General features: G+C 39.0%; 1 pseudogene; it reads right to left on the bottom strand.

Moving 5' to 3' along the window:
- Nucleotides 1-5,865: 5,865 nt before the first annotated feature.
- Nucleotides 5,866-6,523, bottom strand: LOC143653006 (superoxide dismutase [Mn], mitochondrial-like; annotated as a pseudogene).
- Nucleotides 6,524-11,034: the final 4,511 nt, after the last annotated feature.

Raw genomic sequence — 11,034 nt, 5'->3', positions numbered from 1 at the left:
CTTCTGAGGCAGTTGAAATAATGGCACTGTGGGAACAGTGAGTGCCTGTCCAGAAAGAGTCATGGCTGAGGTACCAATTTTGCTGGCCAAAACTGTGCCATGTTCTGTTTTTTCTGCTGGGGAGAGTTTCTCCAACTCTCCCAATCCACAGCCCACAGTCATGGGCTGACCAGATGCTGCTGGCCTTAATGGGTGACAGGATCCATAGCCAAGTGAGTCCTTCTCTGCAATTCCTCCATCTGTGGAGTCAGTGGCACCTCTGATTCCATGGGCACCTGTCTGGAAAGGACCGAGACTGCAGGACACAGAGGTTGCATGTCACCAGCCAGCAGCTGGATCAGAACTCTGCTGCATCCCCCTTTGTTCTTGCGGGGAGGGTTTCCGTCACTCTCCCAGTCCACAGCAGCCAGCCAGGTGAGAACTTGTCCAACCAGAAGCTGCCATGAGATTGTATAATCTTCTCAATGTACGAATACAGATTCAGTTTGCCAGGATTTGCATTTTTTTTTATTGGGGATATTGGTTTGAAATTTTCATTTTTTGTGCTGTCTTTATGTGGCTTTGATATTAGGGTAATGTGTCTTCATTGAATGAATTAGAAAATAAACCCTCCTGTTTTAGTTTGCTTAATGCTGCCAGAATGCAATGTATAAGAAATGGAATGACTTTTAAAAATGGAATTTATTAAGTTAAGTTTACAGTTCCAAGGCTATAAAAATGTCCAAACTAAGGCATCCAGAGAAAGATACTTTGACTCAAGAAAGGCCAATATCTGTCACATGGGAAGGCACCTGGCTGGCATCTGCTGGTCCTTGTTCCCAGTTCTGTTGCTTCCAGTTTCTGATGCCAGTGGTTTCCTCTCGAAGCATCTGTGGGCCTTCACCTAGCTCCTCCAGGACACAACTCTGGGTTCTGGCTTGCTTAGCATCTCATGGGAAGGCACAGCAATGTCTGCTGAGCTCTGCATCTCCAAACATCGGTGTCTACACACCTTCTCTCTCTGTCAGCACTCCAATCATCTCCAAATGCCCATGTCTCTGTCAGCACTGAGCTTTCTCCAAAATATCTCCCTTTTTAAATGACTCCAGTACACTAATCAGGACCCACTTTGAATGGACAGAGTCACATCTCCATCTAATGAAAAAGGTCTCACCCACAGTTGGGAGTGTCAGCTCTCCATGAAACAATCTAATCAAGAGGGTCTACCCTAAACAGTAGGCCTGACCCCAGAAGATTGGGTCAGGATTAATACATGCTTTTTCTGTGGTACATATAGTTTCAAACTAGCACACCTCCTTTCGTATCTTTTGGAAGAATGTTAGAGGAATTGTTGTTTAATCTTCTTTAAATATGTGGTAGAAGTCAGCATTGAAACTATCTGTTCCTTGACTTTTCTTTGTTTGGAGGTTGTTTTTTCATGAAAGAAGTTTTTGATATTTGTACAGTTAATCATGGGCATTGTCCACCACAAGACTCATTATGTTATATATTCCCATGTTTTAACCTCCAACTTTGTTGGGAGGTTTTTTCCCCCTTGACTTTTTTTTCCTTTACATTTTTATTAGAGAAATTGTGGGTTTACAATAAAATATAGGATTTCCATATACCATATGTTTTAGTTTGCTAATGCTGCCCAAAATGCAATATCCCAGAAACAGTTGGCTTTTATAATGAAAACTTATTAAGTTAAAAGTTTACAGTTCTAAGGTCATAAAAAATGTCTAAATTAAGGTATCCAGAGAAAGATACAGTTTTGGTTTGTTAAAGCTGCTGGAATGCAATTTATCAGAAATGGAATGGCTTTTAAAAGGAAAATTTCCAAGTTTACAGTTCTAAGACCATGAAAATGTCCAAATTAAGGTAACAAGAGGTTACCTTCACTCAAGGAAGGCTGATGCCTTCTGGAACACCTCTGTCAGCTGGGAAGGCGTGGGTCTGGCATCTGCTGGTCCCTCGCTCCAGGGCTGTGTTGCTTTCAGCCTCTGTTTCCTGTGGGGGCTCCTCACTTGGCTTCTCCAGCGCTGTTTTAGCTCTTGGCTTCCCTTAGCTCCCTCCAGGTTCTGGCTTCCTTAGCATCTCTTGGGAAAGCACATGGCAACATGTGCTGGGCTCTGTCCAAGTCCAGGCATCTGCTGTCTCTGCTGGCATTCTTACTGTCACCAAACACTCATATCTTTGTCATCTCTGAAGCAACTGTTCTCTAAGTGTCTGCATCTGAAGTTTCTCAGAAGTGATTCCCCTTTTTAAAAATGATTAATAGATTTTTAAATTAACACTCAAATCTCTATCATTATCAGAGGGAAAGAACTGTTTCTCTAATGACTAATTACACAAAAACTATCCAGGGCTTTATAGGATTTTTAGTGTGTATTAGGTTTGATGCATATCTTAGAGACAGGACGTTAGCTTGCTGGATCATTAGGTCATGACTAATAATGAAAAACAGTAATTTATAATTTATAAAACATTCTCTTCAGAGCTTTCTCAAACAGTAATTTCACCCTGAAATTAAAACAGAAAATAAAACTTATGTTTTATCCCTAATTTTAGCTATAAATCACAATACACAACAATCTCACTCGAAAATTTTTGGTTTTATGTCACTCTTTAAAAGGTACTCAGGAGACATTCAAAGCTCATTTTCAAGATCAAGAATCTTGAGTAACTGCATTTGCAATAAAGTTGTAATCTCTCAGCATCAAAGTTTATTATCCAACAATTAAGCAACAGAGACTATTCCAAAAACAATATTAGTTTTGCTTCCTTCTTTCTTTCCAGCACTGATCACTCTAAGGTGTTGTGAGGGCATCCAGGAGGAAAGCAGGGCTTGCTGATTTGGTCACAAAAATCCCACTTGGAGGAGCCGTACTTTTCCTTTATGGAAGAAACTGAAACTTCATTTTCTTCTGTTTTTTCTTTTCTATTATGAAAATAGGGCTACACAGAATCTTTTTTTTAAATTTTTTTGTTAATTAAAAGTTACAGAAAGAAACACAAACATTCCCAATATGTGATCATTCCATTCTACATATATAATCAGTAATTCATAATAGCATCACATAGCTGCAGATTCATCATCTTGATAATTTCTTAGAACATTTGCATCAATTCAGAAAAAGAAACAAAAAGACAACAGAAAACTAAAACGAAAACAGAAAAAAAAACCATACATACCATACCCCTTACTCCTCCCTTTCATTGATCACTAGCATTTCAAACTAAATTTATTTTAGCATTTGTTCCCCCTATTATTTATTTTTATTCCATATGTTCCTCTCATCTGTTGACAAGGTAGGTAAAAGGAGCATCAGACACAAGGTTTTCACAATCACACAGTCACATTGTGAAAGCTATATCATTATACAATCATCCTCAAGAAACATGGCTGCTGGAACACGGCTCTACATTTTCAGGCAGTTCCCTCCAGCCTCTCCATTACATCTTAGATAACAAGGTGATATCTACTTAATGCATAAGAATAACCTCCAGGATAACCTCTCGACTCTGATTGGAATCTCTCAGCCATTGACACTTTGTCTCATTTCCCTTTTCCCCCTTTTGGTCCAGAGGATTTTCTCAATCCCTTGATGCTGGGTCTCAGCTCATTCTAGGGTTTTTCTCAATCCCTTGATGCTGAGTCTGATACACGGAATCTTAAAAGTCTCATTTTCTACTGAGGTTTTTAAAGTATCTTAGTATTTTAAAATCTATTTGACATGGAAGAAAAAACAAATATCTTACGGAAATATGCTTTCCCCCATTCTCTCAACATGAAGTCAAAGCAGAAAATAGAGCCCCAAAGAGATTTCAACATTGACCTTTTTTAGAACTCATAAAGGTAAGTAGGAGTCAAAAAGCTTTATATAAATCAGTAGTGTCTGCATATATGTTAGCTTAGCAGATAGAAACCATGCCCTAACAGACTGTTTGTATTCAAAAGCTCATCTTTCAAAAAGGTCCGAGATTTCTAGACAGTTTGTTTAACCAGAGTTCCCTGCCTTTTCATACAGCCCAGCAGCAGGCACATGACGCCCATTTGAGCTTCATGAATGTCACTTTACTGCGGCATGTAAAAGATAAGCATCAGAATCACCAAAGTTTTTTCAATCCGCAAGCGCACACACCAGACATAGTTACCAGTGCTCTCATCAACACTTTTGGTAATCCAAAGAGCTTACTTTCCTAATTGAATTCCAAGAGAAAATTACCTTGAATTTAAAGTTTTAAAAACTTCAGTCTTCAATACTGAAACTGCTAAGTTACTCCATTTAGTCCATGAAAGAAGTAGAAAAATAAAATTGGGGGCATAAATGAAAAAAAAATAAATTGGGAAATATCCTATTACTAAATAGATTTAAGAAAAACCCTACATAGAAAAAACACATTCCAGCAGAAGGAAAAGCCTATGTGCACGGAGTTGCTCACCAAGGCATTTTTGGTAATGAACAGTAATTGAGATCAAGTGAAATATCTAGTATTAGAACTCTAAAATAGATTAGGAAATATCCAATTGATAGAATGTATAGCAATGAAAAATCATTAGAACAATGATTAAGCAACATGGGAAATGCATGATGTTAAACCAAATACAAAAAGTATCCCTGCTGCATTTAAATAATCTCCAGTTCTGTTTTCAAAAATTACACAGGAATATGATTTGACATGCTGTCTCACTGTATTATGAGTACATTTTTTCCTTTGTTGAAAAAACAAAACAATGTGAAGTTTTTATTGTGGCTGTACATTAAAAATAAAGGGAAATAATCTCTGTTCCTGAGGGAGGCACACAGCTGGCCCTGTCTTGAGATCAGTTTGCCTCTTTTTGGGAAGGTAGTTCTGTGACCAGTAGCCCAGTTCCCTTGAGAGAGCTGCTCATGAATGTGAAAGTGGGGTGGGGGGTGGCAGCTGGCAGCCCAGATCAACTATGGTTTAATCCCTGTCATTGATTTCACAAACTAGGCCCTAGTTTGTCTTTTTTTTTGCACGAATAGGCACCGGGAATCGAACCTGGGTCTCCAGCATAGCAGGCAAGAACTCTGCCTGCTGAGCCACCATGGCCCACCCCTAATTTGTCCATTTTGACACTTCTCTCTCTATGTATTTCTATATGTATGTTTGCAGACAAAATGTCATTTAAGTCTTTATAATTTTACCTTCAAATTTAAATATATAACTACCTCTTCATAATAAAGCAGTTCTTGATTAGCAATCAAATTATGTTTTTTTAAATTGAAAAACAAGAAAATGTTTAAAGATGTTTCCCTTTCTTCCTTCCTTCCTTCCTTCTATCCTTCCTTCCTTCTCTCTGTCTTTCCTTTAAAAAAAAAAAAAAAATTATGTTTTTTTAAATTGATAAAAATGGTATTAACATTGACCATCAATCATTAGAGGCCACTGGGGGAGATCTATTAGAAATGATACTAAACAGAGGATTACTTAGAAAAAAAAATTTTTCAATTGAAAGTTGAATATTTCCACTGGGTTTCACAGCTAAATAACTAGGCAAAAGACTGGACTTCCTATAAATGCAATAAAACAAAATAATAAAAGCTTTCCTACAGGCTCCCAGAGTATAGGGATGGGATATTTCTTATGGCTTTTATGATGACAACTATAACCTCCTAGGCTATTTTAGCTCTCTAAAAAATGTTAATCAAAAGACTAAATCAAATCACTCAATATTTTCAAACAGTTGCTCAAACTTTTAAAATGTGAAATTATATCATTGAATTTTGTGTGAAATATCTCAATAAGCAACATTTAGAAAAGCTACAGTAGAGAAGCTTATTTCTATGCTACAAATTCTACACTGTTACCAAAAATACTCATAAAGAGCTTTACAAATTCAGTGTAATGGTTAACATTTCATTTCTTACAAGTCATATTTCTTTTAGTTGCATTCTCCCAATTGATTACATTCCAAATAGCTTTTAAATAATCAGGTCTAACATTTTTATACTGAAGGTAATAAGCGTGTGCCCATACCTCAATTCCCAGCAGTGGAATAAGACCTGTTGTTCCGACTAATGGATTCTGATTAGGAGAAGCAGCAGTCGGTAAGTGTCCCTGCTCCTTACTGAAGCCAAGCGAACCCCAACCTGAACCTTGAACACCAACAGATACAGCTGTCAATGTTTCCTTAAATTTATCAAAGAATAAATTTCTTTAAATAAAGTCATGGTTGATGGCTTCCAGAAACTCCCCTTTGGGTTCTCCACCACCATTAGGGCTCAGGCTTGTCCAGAAAATGGTCTGATTGAACTTCAGTGCAGGCCAAAGAGCTATCTGAATTGTAACATCACCCTTGGCCAATGCCTCTTTATACTTCTCCTTGGTAACATTCAAGTTATTTTGTATGCAGCGTGTCATTTGCTGTGCTGCAGCTACCTTACCTGCATGTTGATGTGGGGCTCAGGGCACCATAATCATAAGGCAAGTCAGGGAGGCTGTGCTTTTGCCTGGAACCCCAAATTCCCGAAGCTGGTGCCAGCTTCCTGCTCCTGCCCGCTGCTCAGGACAGCATGGTGCAGGTACCCTGGCCGTTCTTGCAGCCCCTCTGTTTCCCTTTTTAAAGGACTCTAGTAAACTAATCAAGACCCACCTTGAATGAGTGGAGCCACATCTCCATCTAATTAAAAGGTCACACCCACCATTGGGTGTGTCACATCTCCATGGAAACAATCCAATCCAAATTTCCCACCCTAAACAATTGATATGGCCCCACAAGGTTGGATCAGATCAGACATGACTTTTCTGGGGTATATAATAGTTTCAAACCAGCACAAATATTTTGACTCAAGAAAGGCCAATGACGTTTGGTGTTCTTTGTTAGCTGGGAAGGCACATGGTGTCGTGTACTAGCTTTCTCTCCTGACTTCTCTTTCAAATGGCTTCCCCAGGAGTGTTTTCTTTCTGTATCTCCAAATGTCTCTATCTGTGTTGGCTCTGAGCATTTTCCAAAATGGTTCACTCTTAAAGGAGTCCAGTAACTAGATTAAGACCCACCTTGAATGGGTGGAGATACATCTCCGTGGAGACAACCTAATCAAAATGGCCCACCCTAAGCAATAGGTCTGCCCTCCCAAGATTGGATTAGAAAAAAACAGGGCTTTTCTGGAATACATAACAGTTTCAAACTAGCATACAACCTTATATTAATATGTTGCACTGGTGTTTCAATTTGGTGTAACATATTTGTTACAATTGGTGAAAGCACGTTTTTTATAATTGTACTATTAACTAGAGTCCATGGTTTAACTTAGGGTGCACTGTATGGTACAGTTTCATGAATTTTTAAGTTTTTTTTATCTCATTACCATATATACAATATGAGATCCCCTCTTTTAACCACATTCAGATACATATATTTCAGTGCTGTTAGGTTCACAATGTTGTGCTACCATCACTACCATCCATTACCAAAATATTTCCATCATTCCAAATAGGAGCATTGCACATTTAAAAAAAATAAGATTAAAATAAAAAGGACACCCCAAACATGCCACAACCCCTACCTCATCTTTTTTCGTCTTTGCTTTCTTATTGATGTGGCTTTACACTAGATGGAGGGAGTGTCAGTCACAAGGTTTTCACAATCACACAGACAGAACTTAAAAGCTCTATAGTTATTCAATCTTCTTTAGGAATCAAGGCTATTGGATTCCAGTTCAAACACTTCAGGTATGTCTCTCCAGCTACTCTAATTTAATACCAAAAACTGAAAAGGGATATCTACACACTGCATAAGAGTAACTTCCAGAATGACCTCTTAATTCTATTTAAAATCTCTCAGCCACTGAAATTTTATTTTGTCTCATTTGTCTTTCCCCTCCTAGTCAAGAAGGCTTTCTTACTCTCACATTGCCAGGGCCAGGCTTATCCCCCGGAATCATGACCTATGCTGCCAGGAAGATTGACACCCCTGGGAGTCATGTCCCATATAGGGAGAAGGGCAGTCGATTCACCTGTGGAGTTGGCTTAGCTCAGAGAGGTCACATTTGAGCAACAAAAGAGGTTCTCTGGGGTTCATGCATAGGCACAATCCTAAGTAGGCTTTACTTCTCCTCCGTAGGAATATGTTTCATAAGGGCCAGGTCCCACAGTTAGATGACGTTTTAAAATAAAGTCAATATCATCCTTAACCCTTTATTCTGATTTACCTTGAGTCCTGCCCAGATCAGTTTCATTTATAGTTCTAATGGAAGTCGGATCACTTTTTCAGTGTTTGTAACAGTTGCTGTATATAGTAATATTGATTTTCATAACTGCAGAGTCTCAGGTGTCGCACAAATATCCAAAGTTCCAGGGAATGACCAGTTTATACACGAAGAGCTCAGTATCTCAGAATTTAGTAATCCCAGTTACAACTCAGGAATTGATGCGACTGCTCTACGAGCTTACCATCGAGGAACCTTTACGGTAGGCCTTCACCTGACAGCCTCTGCTCTCACATTCAATTCTCAGTTTGTACATTATAGTTAGTCCATATTAGTGCGGTGTTATAATATTTATCTTTTCATTTCTGGCTTGTTTCACTCACCACGCTGTCTCAAGGACATTAGTTGCATGCCTCACATCTTCCTCCTTGTAGCCACTCAATAGTCCATTGTATGTACATCCCACAGTTCCGCCTTCCAGGCCTCAGTCCGTGTACCCTTAGGCCTTTTCTATCCATTGCGAATTGCAAACACTGCCACCATGAACACCAGGGTGCAAGCGTCCATTCGTGTCCCCACTCTCAGTTCCTCTGAGCATACACCTAACTATGCTGTTCCAGGAGCATTTGGCAACCCCAGCCCTAGCCTCCTGTGGAGCCACCACACTGCCTAAAGGGGGGCTGTACCCCTCTGCTTCCCTACCAACAGTGAGTAGTTACACCTCCCTCTCCACATTTTCTCCAGCACTTCTATCTCTCTGTTCATTTCAAACAATTTTATTCACACATCATATAATCCACCTAAGTAGAAAAATCAGTGGTTTCTGGTATAATCACACAGCCATGCCCTCACCACCACATTCTATATGAGGACAAGTCTATGTCTTCTGCAAAGAATCCTATAGCCCTGCCCCATTTCCCTCACTGATTGACATTTTGTTTTGGCAGATTGCCTTTGCTACATTCAGTAGAAGCATATTGCAATGTTACTGTTAAATATAGACACTAGTTTGCATTCATTGTATTTCCCACCCCCATATGTCATCCCATTTTCAGCACCTGACAATGGTGACATTCATTTGTTCTCCCTCATGCCAAACACTCTTATATTTGTACATTTAATCACCATAATTGTTAGTTAGGCATCACTGATTTATACTCTCCCAATCTTTCTCCTCTATCTTTCTTTCTGGTGTCATACATATCCCGAGCCCTTCTCCCTCAACCATACTCACCCTCATCATCGTTCAGTGCACTTACAATATTGTGCTACGATCTGATAGTCGTGTGCTATCCATTTTTGGATCTTTACATTCAATCCTGTTGAACCTTATGTACTCTATTCACATTAAATGCCCAATCACTATCCTCTTTCTATCTCCTATTAACCTGCGTTCTCAACTTTAATTCTCAAAGTTTACTCATTAATGTCAGTTCATATCAGTGAGACCATACAGTATTTGTCCTTTCATTTCTGGCTAATTTCACTCAGCATAATGTCCTCAAGGCTTATCAATGTTACATGCTGTATGACTTTATTTTGTCTTACAGTTGTGAAATATCCCATCTTATGTATATACTAAAGTTTGTTAGCCACTTATCTGTTGATGGACGTTTGGGCTGTTTCCATTTCCTAGCAATCGTGAATGATGCTACTCTAAACATTGGTGTGCAAATGTCAGTTTGTGTCTGTGCTGGTTTGAAAGGATGTATGGCCCCCAGAAAAGTCATGTTTTAATCTAAATCCCATTTCATAAAGGCAGAATAATCTCTATTCAATACTGTATGTTTGAAACTTTAATAAGATCATCTCCCTGGACATGTGATTTAATCAAGAGTGGTTGTTAAGCTGGATTTAGGTGATGACATGTCTCCACCCATTTGAGTGGGTCTGGATAAGTTTCTGGAGTCCTATAAAAGAGGAAACGTCTTGGAGAATGAAGGAGATTCAGAGAGAGCAGAGCAGAACGACATAGCCACGAGAAGCAGAGTCCACCAACCAGCAACCTTTGGAAATATAGAAGGAAAATGCCTCCCGGGGAGCTTCATGAAACAGGAAGCCAGGAGAAGAAGTTAACAGATTGATACCGTGTTTGTCATGTTCCCTTTCAACTGAGAGAGAAGCCCTGACCATGTTCACCATGTGCCTTTCCAGATGAGAGAGAAACTCTGTTTGCCATGTGCCTTCCACTTGAGAGAGAATCCCTGAATTTCATCAGCCTTCTTGAATCAAGGTATTGTTCCCTGGATGCCTTTGATTGGATATTTTTAGACTTGTTTTAACTGGGACCTTTTCTTGGCCTTAGAACTGAAACTAGCAACTTATTAAATTCCCCTTTTAAAAGCCACTCTGTTGCTAGTATATTGCATTCCAGCAGTTAGCAAACTAGAGTGTCCTTGCCTTCATTTCCTCTGAATATATACCTAGTAATGGGATTTGTGGATCACATAGTAATTCTGTACTTAGTTCCTGAGAAACTGCCAAACTTCCTTTCAGAGCAATTGCACTGTTCTATATTTCCACCAACAGTGCCTCAGTGTGCCCCTTTCTCCACATCCTCTCCAGCACTTGTCATTTTGTTATTTTGATAATAGCCATTCTGTTGGGTGACAGATAATATCTTATTGTTGTTTTGATTCACATTTCCCTAATAGCCAGTGATGTTGAGCATCTTTTCATATGTTTTAGAGCCATATGTATTTCTTCTTCATTAAAGTGTCTGTCCATTTCTTTTGCTGGTTTCTTAATTGGGTTGTCTTTTTGTTGTTGAGTTTTAGAATCTCTTTGTATATTCTGGATATTAAACCCTTACTTGATATGTGGTTTCCAAATATTGTTACCTATTGCGTAAATTGCCTTTTTACTTTCCTGACAAAGT

This window comes from Tamandua tetradactyla, chromosome 13 (genome assembly GCF_023851605.1).
Source record: "Tamandua tetradactyla isolate mTamTet1 chromosome 13, mTamTet1.pri, whole genome shotgun sequence".
In the NCBI taxonomy this organism is placed as follows: Eukaryota; Metazoa; Chordata; class Mammalia; order Pilosa; family Myrmecophagidae; genus Tamandua; species Tamandua tetradactyla.
The sequence above is the reverse complement of the archived record's forward strand: the minus strand, read 5'-3'. Positions and strand labels throughout refer to the sequence as shown.